Here is a 12,173-nt window from a genome sequence, read left to right on the forward strand (position 1 = left end):
GGAAAGATACAGGGCTCGCATCTGCTGGTCCTTCTCTCCCAGGATTTGTTGCTTTCATCTACTGGCTTGAGTGGATTCCTCTCTTTTCTGCAGGTCCTCTCTTAACTTCTTTGGACTTTTCTTCATATGGTTCCCTTAATTCCAACTCTTTTAGTTCTTTGATCCTCTTAAAGGACTTAAGTAAGAGGATTAAGAATCACCTTGAAAGAGGTGGGATACATCTCAATTGAAATGATCAAAATGTCCCACCTATAACAGGGTTAACACCCACAGGAATGGATTAAAAGAACACGGTCTTTCTGGGGTGCCAGTTTCAAACTGTTACATTTAGCCAGAGAAACTGAGATCACAAATGATTTCATTAACATCCATCACCATTTTCCTCTGAAGCACCAATCTAGAATTCCAGAATAGATCATAATTCATGAAAATTCCAAAAGTCACTCTTCCTTAAGCATGAGCTCCTTTGGCAATGATCTCATCACATGTCCAACTGCCCATATCTTTTCCATGCTACACTAATAGATCCTCCTAACTCCACAAACACGGTGAAGGTGATCTACTCTCTCGTCACACAATCGTAAATGTGAGTCCCTGGTGAGGGGTCATAAGTGTACCAAGTTGTCAGAGGTTTTTAATAAATGATCTTAGATGATTATATAATTTTTTTCTAAGATTGGCCTGTTTTAAACACAGAATAGACAGAAGATATAGTTGAGTTAAACAAATATAATACAATAGTTGATGATTTACAAACATTTTGGCAATTGAGAGAAAAAAGGAAAATGTTTTAAATTTAAGACAAAATTCTTTGCAAATTTTATATATAACTCTGTGTCAGTCTCCTAAACATATTTTATGTCTTTTATTGAAATGACTATTTATTAAAGCCCATTTTGAGTTCTGATTGAATAAACAAGCAAGCAAGGAAGCCCAAGGCATTGATGATACAAATAACGACTACAATATCTAGAGGTTTATAGGCGCTGTCAGCACTGTGCAATATATTTATGTATATAATATATTTTACTGCAAATATACGCTTTTATTCTCCATGATCTATAAGGATTTATCTACTTTTACATACGTTCTAGATGGCTGAAGTGTTGAATGTATGTGGAAATCCCAGATGCAGATTTTGCCACTCACTGCCCTACTCAACAGTAAATTTGCAAGATTAGATTTAAAGATGACGCTTTACCTCAAAATCAGCAGGTACCATAAAGGACTTTTGCTACTACATTATAGTAAGGCCTGTAACACCTTCTAAAAGATGAGGTAAACAGATTCAGGCTTGGTTGTGGTTTCACATCATATGTTTTCAAATTCATTCAGCACCTACTATTTTCTAAGCCTTGTCCTAGTTGGAGGAGATACAGAGATAAAAGCTACAATTCCTGCCCTCATGCTCTCAGTGCCTAGTAAGGAAGACTGTCCAGTAAATGCAATTAGTAGGAGCCAGCATTATTTTGTCAAAAAAAGGATCAATACTGGATATGTACAAACATAGAGGAAAACTATGAATTTGAAATTACAAAATGTAATTGTTTAAATAATTATCTCTTTGACTAACCATTTTCTCATCTACATATTTTGGGAATTGAGAACAAATTTATAATCAAATATTATATAAATTAGAATTAGTGCTTACGAAATGCCTGGCTCATAAGAGAGTCACAAAAAAAGGTAGGGTGATTCCTTCCTTTCTGTATTTCATTCAGCATCCATATTTCCCTTTTTCTTAATTCCATTGAGAATGCTTCTTCTGATGTACAACATTTAGAAAGATAATATGGTAAAATAAATAAAATTCTAGTAATGAAATTATTCTATGCACCAGCAATGAGCAAAGAAAAAATTAATGTATAATTCCATTTACAAAAGTATCCAAAAGAGTAAAATACTTAGAACTAAATTTAACCAAGAAAGTGAAAGATTTGTACCCTGAAAATTATGAAACGTGGCTAAAGAAATTAAAGAAGATCTAGATAATAGAAAGACCTTCTCCCCATGATAATGAGTTGAAGATTCCACACTGCAAAGACACCAACAGGAGTGCTGACAGAGCCCACACGGCCAGAGACCTTTTGATGCCAAAGAAAAATGCCCCCAGGAAGCCTTATGAAATGAGGAGAGAAAGGTAGCAGAGGTGGCCATGGGCCCTCGCAGCTGAGAGAGACTCCAAACTTCATTGGCACTTTCTTTGGGATTCAGGGTCATGTGGAATATTTTGGCCAATGAAATGTGAACAGGACTGACATGAAGCCTGTTTAGGAAGAAGAAATAACAGTCGTCATCATGTGGTTTGCTATATTTTGTTTCAATTTCTCTCTACCTCACAACCAACAATATTACAGAGTGAAACTGACCCTAAAATACAGACAATATGGAAAAAAGCCAAAACAACTTGAAGTGAACAATGTACTCTGAGCAAGAAGTAAAATCTTAGTTAAGTACTAAGTTTTTTACTTCACCTTTCTAAACACAATGTCACCTAGCTTATGCTGACTCCTACACGTCTGATCACTTCCCAGGTGCAGGCCCTAACCTGAACATGAGTGTGCCACAAAATATAGACGGTTCTGCCATGTGCAGTTTAGGAAAAGAAAAAACAACTACAACACTTCTCTTGTATTATTATATCGGTAGATTCTACCACTGGAGGTCTTCACTTAAATGTCCTTATCGCTAATCATTTTCCATTATATTTTTATTCCAATCTACACTGTTCTGGTGTAGCTTAAACTAGTACTTGCAAGTCAATTAAACTGGCCTGCAATTGAATCTTTTACTGTCAATAAACACGTGTTTTGGGGGGACAGAAAATGAGAAAATCATTAAATGAAATATAAATTTAAAATGTTGTGCAATTTTAGAGAATTATAAGCAAAGTAGAATTGGAATACAGAAGAGCACTCAATCCTATGTGAGATTCACTGTGGATGATGCTGTCTCCAAAACTCTAGCTAACTGTCAATACATAGTACATTTAAGGATGAACGATTTGGAAAACAACAGATCCACTGATTGAGGTTATTGTCATGTGATTTGTTTTATAGATAACTGTCTTTAAACAATTTGTCACCTCTTGAACCTACTTATTGTGCTGTATGCTTTTTTTGTAAATGGATTAGGTTTATTTTACTTATGGTCTATGTATTTAAGTTTTTTTTAATTTAGCCAGTTTGCACAGGATTGGTGTTAATTTTTAAACATCTGAGTGATTCTTCTTTGCATTTAATAGTAGCAATATGAATTTTCCCTTTCAAAAATTAACGTGTAAATTAAAATTACCAAATCAATGAAGGCAGTACATGATGACTTTCTCCTTGAATAGAGTGGAAGCTTTGCAGATCAAACTCAATGTCTGAGCTATCAGGGTAGCAGGAGGGTAGCGGGTCCCATTCAGAGGCTACTAACCTTGAAAGTCGGGGTGCTTCCGGCCCCCAGCCGCTCCTCGGGTTCAGGCCGCCGCTTAGCGACCTTCCTTTCCGAGCCCGAGTGGGCGGTGAGGCTCTGCCCTGGTTCCCGCGTCCACGCGGGTCAGTGGAGCCCGGGCTCCCACTAACTGCTCGGGGCTGGAGGGGGAGCTGCCATTGCAGGCTTCGGTTACTCAGAGCTGGAGCTGCCTCCTTCCCAGGCGGCCGACCTCCCGGGAGATTCCGAGAGTTTTCCTGAGGATGCTGCGGCGCCCACGCGGAGCTTCGAGGGCCGTGGGCGGGTGCGGTGGCCTCCTCCTCCTGCCTCCTGCCTCCGACCTGGTGGCTGTGCCGAGCCGGGAAAGCAAAGGGGGCGCTCTCGGGAGGGGCGGCGTTTCGGGGTCCCGGCTCCTGGGAACTTGGGGAGCGGCCCATGCTGTCCCCCTAGGTTCTCTTCACCCGGGAGTCCACCGGAATCAGAAGAGGGAAGGAAGACGTTCGGATTGCTGGACTTATAATGCGCTGTGCTCAAGGAACCCAAAGGCTCTTAGTGGTCTCTTAACACGCCGGGAGCGAGAGGACGGCGGCTCATGCGTCCTCTCGGGGTCCTCTTCCACCTTCACGTCCCCTCCTGGAACGAAGGGCGGGAGGTCTGCGAGGTCCATCAGGAGGGGCAGGGGCTCCCTTACCCGGCTCTTGGCTTCTCCGGAATCTAAGCTCTGAGGCTTCCATGAACCTCCCTCCGGATTTCGCTCCTACTACTTGGTGAGGACCCAGATGCGCCCCTTTACTCAGGGTGTTCAGGGGAACTAACTCAGAGGCCCCGCCCCATGCGGGAGCACGGGAGGGAGTGCAAGAGCGGAGTGGGTGGTCCCCGCGCGGTTTCACTTCCCTTGAGGGACCTATATGGAATATTTTGTGAAAATGGAGAAAGGCAAGAGTTGCAAGGATATTTTCCTTTTAGCATTCTTTTCGTGTAGCTTAGGTCTACTTAGACATTCAAATAAGAATAGCTACATTTTAGGCTCTTTAGAATTGTCTCTGTCCTTTGCAGTATGACAAATATTTTGACATATGTTTATTAATTTATATCACCACTTCCAAGAGAATTCCATTCACATAAATCCTCTGACTTTTAGAGCTGAGGAGGTGCCAATTGAACTCGATCAACACCATATAGTTGAGGTAGAACCTCTTTTCCTGAGTCATCAGAAATGATGAATTCTCAAAGCTCTAAAAATACCACTACATGATATAGAAAAACAGAAGTATCTACTTATTTTCTGTAATATGTGCATGAAGTATTAATGCCTTATATAGAGTCACACTTAAGAACAATATTATCTTGCTGACACTTTACATGTGGAAAAACTAAGCTAAACTACTACCTACCTAATTTTTAACATGTTTCTAGATTTTATGAGTTCCTCATATACATGTTTTAAAGCTGAATTTTCATATCAAATATATTTCCTCAATTATTGTACAATCCACTCAGTAGTTTCAGTTCAGGTTTTATCTTTATACTGAGATATGAAGTATCCTGATTTACCGTATCTATTTATTATAAAAACTTAGTTTGTTATATATGACTTTCATGATAACGATAATTAGATTGACACATTTTTAATACTCCAGTAGAGGAAGAAGAAATCTTTGTGTTTTGCACTTTTACTTAAAACCATTTAATAAAACTGATAGTTTCACTTCTTGTATATGAATATTATATAGTTGAAAGATCAGGAATGCCCTTATGTGCCCTGTTACATCATTTAAAATTCTGTTCCAGTTGTGTTCTTGCTTGAGAACACAAAAGAAATAGATGAGATAGCACTCTGAGATAGCACTTGTCTGAATTAGCTGTACAAAGAAATAGTTACGTTGTTATTATATCCCCGTTATATAAAGATGTTTAGGGCTATTTAAAATTTTCCCCATCACCATAATAGTACAATCAGTGCATAAATATTTATAGTTATAGTAGTATGTAAATTATCATTTTTATATATGGATTATCAAAATTCATTAATATAAATGAAGAGGAATATACTGCAGACCCTTAATGCAACTTGAGGTAGAAATAAGGTCAAATAATTAGTAGAGTAAGAATTGCCATTGCATAGCAGGAGATACTGTGGAATATAAATATTGGGCTATCAAACCAAATGAAAAAATTAATATTTTACATTGTGATTTTTGTACAACTAATAAAATCCCTCTCTTTTTTTTTAGGGAGGATTAAAAATGTCATTATGATCATTGAAGAAATCTCCTTGCCTGCCCAACCACCCCAGTAAAAAAACCAATATGTTTATACATGACACCTGGACCTGCTTGCTTCCTGCAGAATTTGAATCTTAGATATAAAATAGTTAACAGCAAATCTCAATAAAAATTCATTTTAAAAGCAGTTAATACTGTTCAGAAATAGGGAAATGATATGCACCCTTCTTAAAAATTAAAAGTTTTTTAATGACTGTGTGTGTATATTTGTACTTTAAAACAAACAGCCAATAGCTGTTTGAAATGATAATACATGATTTATTAAAATAGATGTTTAATTAATCAAATAATTTTGGATTACCAGCATATCCAAACATTCTTAGAAATCATCTTAAATAAAAGGTGTAACAATAAAGTCATGAGACTCACTTTTTAACGAACACAGTAGAATCTGTATAGCCAAATGAGTAGTAGTTCTTTAAGGAATAATCATGAGTCTTTTCCATGGATTCTGCGATAGCCTAAGGCAGTTTTGAAATTTTTCTTTTGTATCTACCTTGAAGAGGATGTGTTTCATAATGTAATCATTCATGAGCTTTGGCCCCCAGTAGTATTTCAGTTCAATCATCCTATATGTTCACCAGTTCTGGCAATTTTGAAAATAAATTATTCATTCAATGAATATTTGTCACCTATGAGAATATTCAAAGGAATGTTCATTCAGGTTCTGCCAGTACATTTGGTGTTGAGGTGATTAGTCATGGCTCAGTTGCAGGCTGACAGAAGAGAAGATGTGTCCTAGGCTTGTACACAATGGGACAATGGCACCATCTGTCTCACTCTTCCATGTTGTCTGCACTGCTGGCAGGATCATTAAGCAGGTCTTTACGAAGACATTAAAATCCACGTGTGCAGACAGCTGAGGGTGGCAAAGAAAATCCCCGCATCAAAGTCCAGGAGAATCCTCAGGAACACCACGGAGAACTTATGGATCACATAGTTGCTGATTTCAAAGAAGGCATGGCTGCAGATCCACATTTCTCTAAGGAGTGCATAGACACCGGCGCGGTGATCACATCCTCGAAACCCAGCTTGTGACGCCAGTGGGGCCGGTGAGAATCCCGGTCCATGCCCAAGTCCCGAAACTTCACGGGATCGCCATAGTCCAACCCGCTGTGGCGGCTGTAGGCCTGAAGAGCTGGACATGTGCTTTCTTGCGCAGGGTGCGCGGGCGCGGCTCTGTGTCCTGCCCTACTTCCCTTTCTTTTGCACCCAGCCTGGGAGCCGGGAGTGTTGTGGGTGGCGGCAGCTTCCTGCTCCCGGACGCAGCTCCTGGCTCTCGTTCCCAGCATCAGCGCTGCCTGGTGGCATGGGGAGGTGGGGGCCAAATGCAACAAGCAAGATGGCTTCTGTCCGCCCTCTCCACCGCCCCTTCCTGACCACAAATTCTAAAATATCTCGATTGTTTCTTCTACTTTCGTGGGTTCTCGTCTCTCCATCTTCATCCCAAGCACAAGGAATTTATTAGCCTTCTACGTGAGACAGTCTGAAGGACATCAAGGACATAAGACATAGCATATCACATATTTAAAAATAGCAGAATTATAATTTGGAATTAGATGTAATACATGGAACAATTGTCTCTTGAAATAACATTGAACATAGATTTTCATATAGGAATTCCTTTGGTAGGAAAAGGAATACATGTGTATACGCCAAAGGTGGGGAAGAGAGTAAAGTAGATTTCTTTGAATTAAAGCAACTGGAAAGAGAAAGGAGCAGGAGTCACTCTTCCAGAAGCTAGGGATCTGCATTATTTGGGGAGTGCAATGACATTTTATAGTAAATTAAGGCACTAGGACTAGGTCAATAGATATTTTTACTTTAGTCAATAGCACCCAATTAGAATTAAATTGTAGATTTCAGAATAGCAATTAGTAGTGATTATTTAAACTCTCAATTTTACTTTTCTATTTGAAGTAATTCTGGAATGCATAAGTGCTGGTCTCCTTAATGTAAAATTAGAGAGAAAATTTCATGTAGAAATTGTGGGTATTTAACATTTTAGACACTGTCTTCTAAGATGAGCACCACGGAAGGGGCTCACCTCACTCCTCACTTTGATTTGAAGAGAATTTTGTCACATGGTGTTATGGAATCACAAGACAGGATGAATCAGCAGTGATGAGAGCTTATATTCATCATTCCAGGTCTGCTCTCCGCACTTTTCCACTGTGGAGACTCACATAATCAGTTTTCCATTCCTCTCTGGCTTACAGCTGTGTTAGATGATTTGCGAGCCCTGGAGAGAGAATGCTGTCATGAAAATGTGTAAGGTTAGTGTATTTATTTTCCTATAACATTACCTGCAAGGTAGCTTGGGTCTGGAAGTTTTCTCAAAAGATCATGACTCATTGCAAGGCTACTACTTTATATGACTCTAAGTTTCAGTAACCTCTCCCTCCATTTGTCCTTTGAGTCTAGGGGAGGTGACAGCTCTGTAGCTGGTAACCCTGCTTTCTGCACTATTCCTTGGGGTTTATGTATGTGCAATACTTACCTTTGTACAAAACATGGACCACAATGGAGTGAAGAGACGTGATGACAAGCGCCCAGGGTGAGGTTCTCAGATGTCAAAACTGAAGGTGAGAACTTCTCCCCACCCTCATCATTTTATTATACTCTGTTATAGAAATCCAAACACTCAAACTGAAAAAACAAACAAACAAATTTGGCAATCCCATGTGTGAGATGGAGAAACTGGCCCAAATATAGCAGAATGGGTAGGGACCTTCTGGCTTCCGAATTTACAGAATGAAGTAGAGGAAAAGTATTTGTTACCAGACCATCTCTGTGCTAAGATAATGCTTTGCCAGGAAAGTCAGACCTTGCACAGGCAGAGCTGTGAGCCTCAGATCTGTGGGACCCACAAGGACCAAAGGAGTCTTCTGTGAAGTTAACAAGAACCTGCTCTGTGGACACTGATACAGACAAGAGGAATGGGCTGTGAGGAAGCAGATACATGATGCCTATAAGGTAAAATAGAATCTTTCAGATTATAAGTCAGAAAGAAAGATGAGAATTATAACAATGAAATTGATGAGAATAACATTGGTGGAGGCGACATATTTCAATGTATATCCCAAGACAATAGTATGTTATTTTACTGTTCTTGACCAATTTTGACACTTTAGTCAGGGATTAAGCCTTCTTGAAAGGAGTTTACTTAGAACCATTGGCCAAATAGGTGGAATTGGTTCATTGTGGAAAAGGTGGTACCAGGAACACTGACTTCTGAGGCAAGCTGGGTTCCGTTTTAGGTTATACAAACATCTAAGAGCAAATTTCTCAGGAAATGGATGTTTTCCTTAGGGTCCCTTCAAGGTTTCTATTACATGTTTTTGTCACTTCCGATATGATTCTCCAAATATGAGAATAAATTTAGGTTACTGTGGAAACATGTGACCAAGACATTTAACTGAAGATTATAACTTCACTCAATCACTGCCTTTTCACATAGGTGAAAATTGGATACAATTGATAACAATATCTTCTCTGTCACTAAAACTCATGGTTCTTTTGTGGAAGCAACTTTTAAAGGAAATGGAAACTTTAAGGAAAATGGCTCAGGAAGCACGAAGAAATCTAAATTAAGAACCAAATAAAATCCAGCGATCTGTCATGAGTATGAAACTATTTTATTTGGTTTGAATGTTGGTATAATGCTACATAGACTTTTTACCTAAAAAAAGTTACCACTGGAAGGATAGTGATGACTTCCCAGGGAACAGTAACAGTTTAAAATGGGTTATATATAATCTCAAGTATACAGTTCACTGTAACAATAGCACACACACAAAAAAGCTATATAAGGTGTAACCAGGACCTAGTGTGTTCTCTTAGACTAACTGTGAAGGTTTGGATAAAGCTTCTTAGGTACTCAGTATAAAGACACCATTGCCTAAGTTTGGCTGTAAAGGAGATGAGAAATAGAGTAGTTGCCATAGAAACAGCAGAGTAAGCTCTTATTTGTTTTGAATCTGTATATTATGCGTATACATAAATATATTTAAATATTTATATGAACAAGGTAGAACAACATGAGGAATGGAAGAAAGTTGAGGTGAAGGTGAAAGTGAGAATATTGATTGAGTAAATATCCTCAGGAAGCACCATAGGGAGGGATTCTGGAGCCATTTAGGGGACTTAGTTTAAGTGGGGGGCGGGGAGTATATTTGAGCACAGGGAAAGATGGACAGAAAGGACTAGCAAATATTCAAGACTCGGTTATGGGACTGAAAGTTCATGTAACTCTTACCTGATGAAACCAAGGAAAGAATATTTAAGTTCTGAAGTTTTGTATTGGGAGCAAGAGTAGTTGATCCTTCTACTGCAATATCCATGCTGGATTATGTGGTTTTAAGGAACGTGGTGATCAGGACTCAATACTAGATGATGCACCTACTTCTCTAAGGGGAGGAGCATCTCTATGTAGAAACACTGTAGAGAGAAGAAGAGATTCTCCAACAACTCAAGGACAGTGAAGTGTAAATTATTCAAAGAATAAAGCCTGAGGAAAATGTACAGTGACTTGTCTGAGACCTCCCAACACAGGGCTGCTCCAGGTAAGACAGAAAGTCCAACCTCAGTGACATGAATTCTTTTCTATCCCATGTTGCCATGACACTGAAATGTTGTCTGCATATGCTGTTACTTTGGGGGAAGATTCACTTTGACTCCCATCATTTTCTTTGTCTAACCACTTCTTTCTTCAGATTCCTGGTAATGTTTGGGAAACATTTGCACTTTTTGTAGAAAACATAGAATAAAAATATTTTCAGAGTGATCAGAGTACTAGCTACACAAACAGATTATCCAAAACCAAAAATCTCCATGGCTAACGGAATACTTACATCTCTGGGAGCAACTCTCAAATTATTCTCCTTAATTCATCATATTCTCTGTTGAGCAACATAAAGCAGTTTCCTGAAGACATGAGGCTTTGCCTGTTACAAAAGCAAGATGGGGGAGAATTTGGCAATCAATGTCAGTAAACTGTAATTATTTTGCTATTTGATTTCTTGTTTTGTTTTGACTGTAGTCTAAGTAGGCAGACCTCTCTTTGGGGATGAAACTATGCAATGCCTCTGAGAACCCAAAACATATTGCCTCACCACAACCTCTTTATGTGCCCCTTCCTCCTTAACTCTCATGATGTGAAAATATCTTGCTCATCATAATTTAATTTCTTATTGATTTGATTTTATTGATCAATAAGATTGATGGGCCCTTAGCAAGATTGACAAAAAGAAGAAGTGAGAGGATGCAAATAAATAAGATCAGAAATGGAAGAGGAGACATAACCACTGACCCCACAGAAATAAAGGAGGTAATAACAGGATAATATCAACAATTTTATGCTAATAAACACAAGAATGTAGATGAAATGGACAAGTTCCTAGAAAGGCATGAACAACCAACTTTGACACAAGAAGAAATAGATAACCTCAACAAACCAATCACAAGTAAAGAAATTGAATCAGTCATTAAAAAGCTTCCCAAAAAGAAAAGTCCAGGACCAGACGGCTTCACATGTGAATTCTACCAAACATTCCAGAAAGAATTAGTACCAACCCTGCTCAAACTCTTCAAAAAAATTGAAGTGGAGGGAAAGCTACTTAATTCATCCTATGAAGCCAACATCACCCTCATACCAAAACGAGGCAAAGATATTACAAAAAAGAAAACTACAAACCAATCTCTCTAATGAATATAGATGCAAAAATTCTCAACAAAATTCTAGCAAATCGTATGCAAAAACACATTAAAAGAATTATACATCATGACCAAGTAGGATTCATCCCAGGTATGCAAGGATGGTTCAACATAAGAAAATCAATTAATGTAATACACCATATCAACAAATCAAAGCAGAAAAATCACATGATCATCTCAATTGATGCAGAGAAGGCATTTGACAAGATTCAACACCTTTCCTGTTGAAAACATTTCAAAAGATAGGAATACAAGGGAAATTCCTTAAAATAATAAAGGGAATATATGAAAAACCCACAGCTAATATCATCCTCAATGGGGAAAAACTGAAAATATTCCCCCTAAGATCAGGAACAAGACAAGGATGTCCACTATCACCACTGTTATTCAACATTGTGTTGGAAGTTCTAGCCAGAGCAATTAGACAAGAAAAAGAAACACAAGGCATCAAAATTGGAAAGGAAGAAGTAAAACTATCATCGTCTGCAAATGATATGATACTATATGTTGAAAACCCTGAAAAATCCACAGCAAAACTACTAGAGCTAATAAACGAGTACAGAAAAGTGGCAGGTTACAAGATCAACATTCAAAAATCTGTAGTGTTTCTATACACAAGTAATGAACAATCTGAGGGGGAAATCAAGAAACAAATTCCATTTACAATTGCAACTAAAAGAATAAAATACTTAGGAATAAAAAATAATTTAATTTCTGTTATGATTATTTCATCAAGAAAAGATAAAATATGCATTA

General features: G+C 38.4%; 1 long non-coding RNA gene and 2 pseudogenes across 1 annotated transcript; 1 reads left to right on the forward strand and 2 right to left on the reverse strand.

Annotated features, from left to right (window-relative positions):
- LOC143645098 (tripartite motif-containing protein 43-like) overlaps positions 1-12,173 on the reverse strand; it is a 292,475-nt pseudogene that overhangs the window by 249,205 nt on the left and 31,097 nt on the right.
- On the forward strand, positions 453-5,890 carry LOC143644386 (uncharacterized). The gene is made up of 3 exons (XR_013156662.1): positions 453-586; positions 1,095-1,215; positions 5,652-5,890. It is a non-coding gene; the product is annotated as an uncharacterized LOC143644386 (long non-coding RNA).
- LOC143643870 (caveolin-2 pseudogene) lies at positions 6,397-6,994 on the reverse strand (annotated as a pseudogene).

The sequence above is a fragment of the Tamandua tetradactyla genome, chromosome 8 (genome assembly GCF_023851605.1).
Source record: "Tamandua tetradactyla isolate mTamTet1 chromosome 8, mTamTet1.pri, whole genome shotgun sequence".
Classification (NCBI taxonomy): domain Eukaryota; kingdom Metazoa; phylum Chordata; class Mammalia; order Pilosa; family Myrmecophagidae; genus Tamandua; species Tamandua tetradactyla.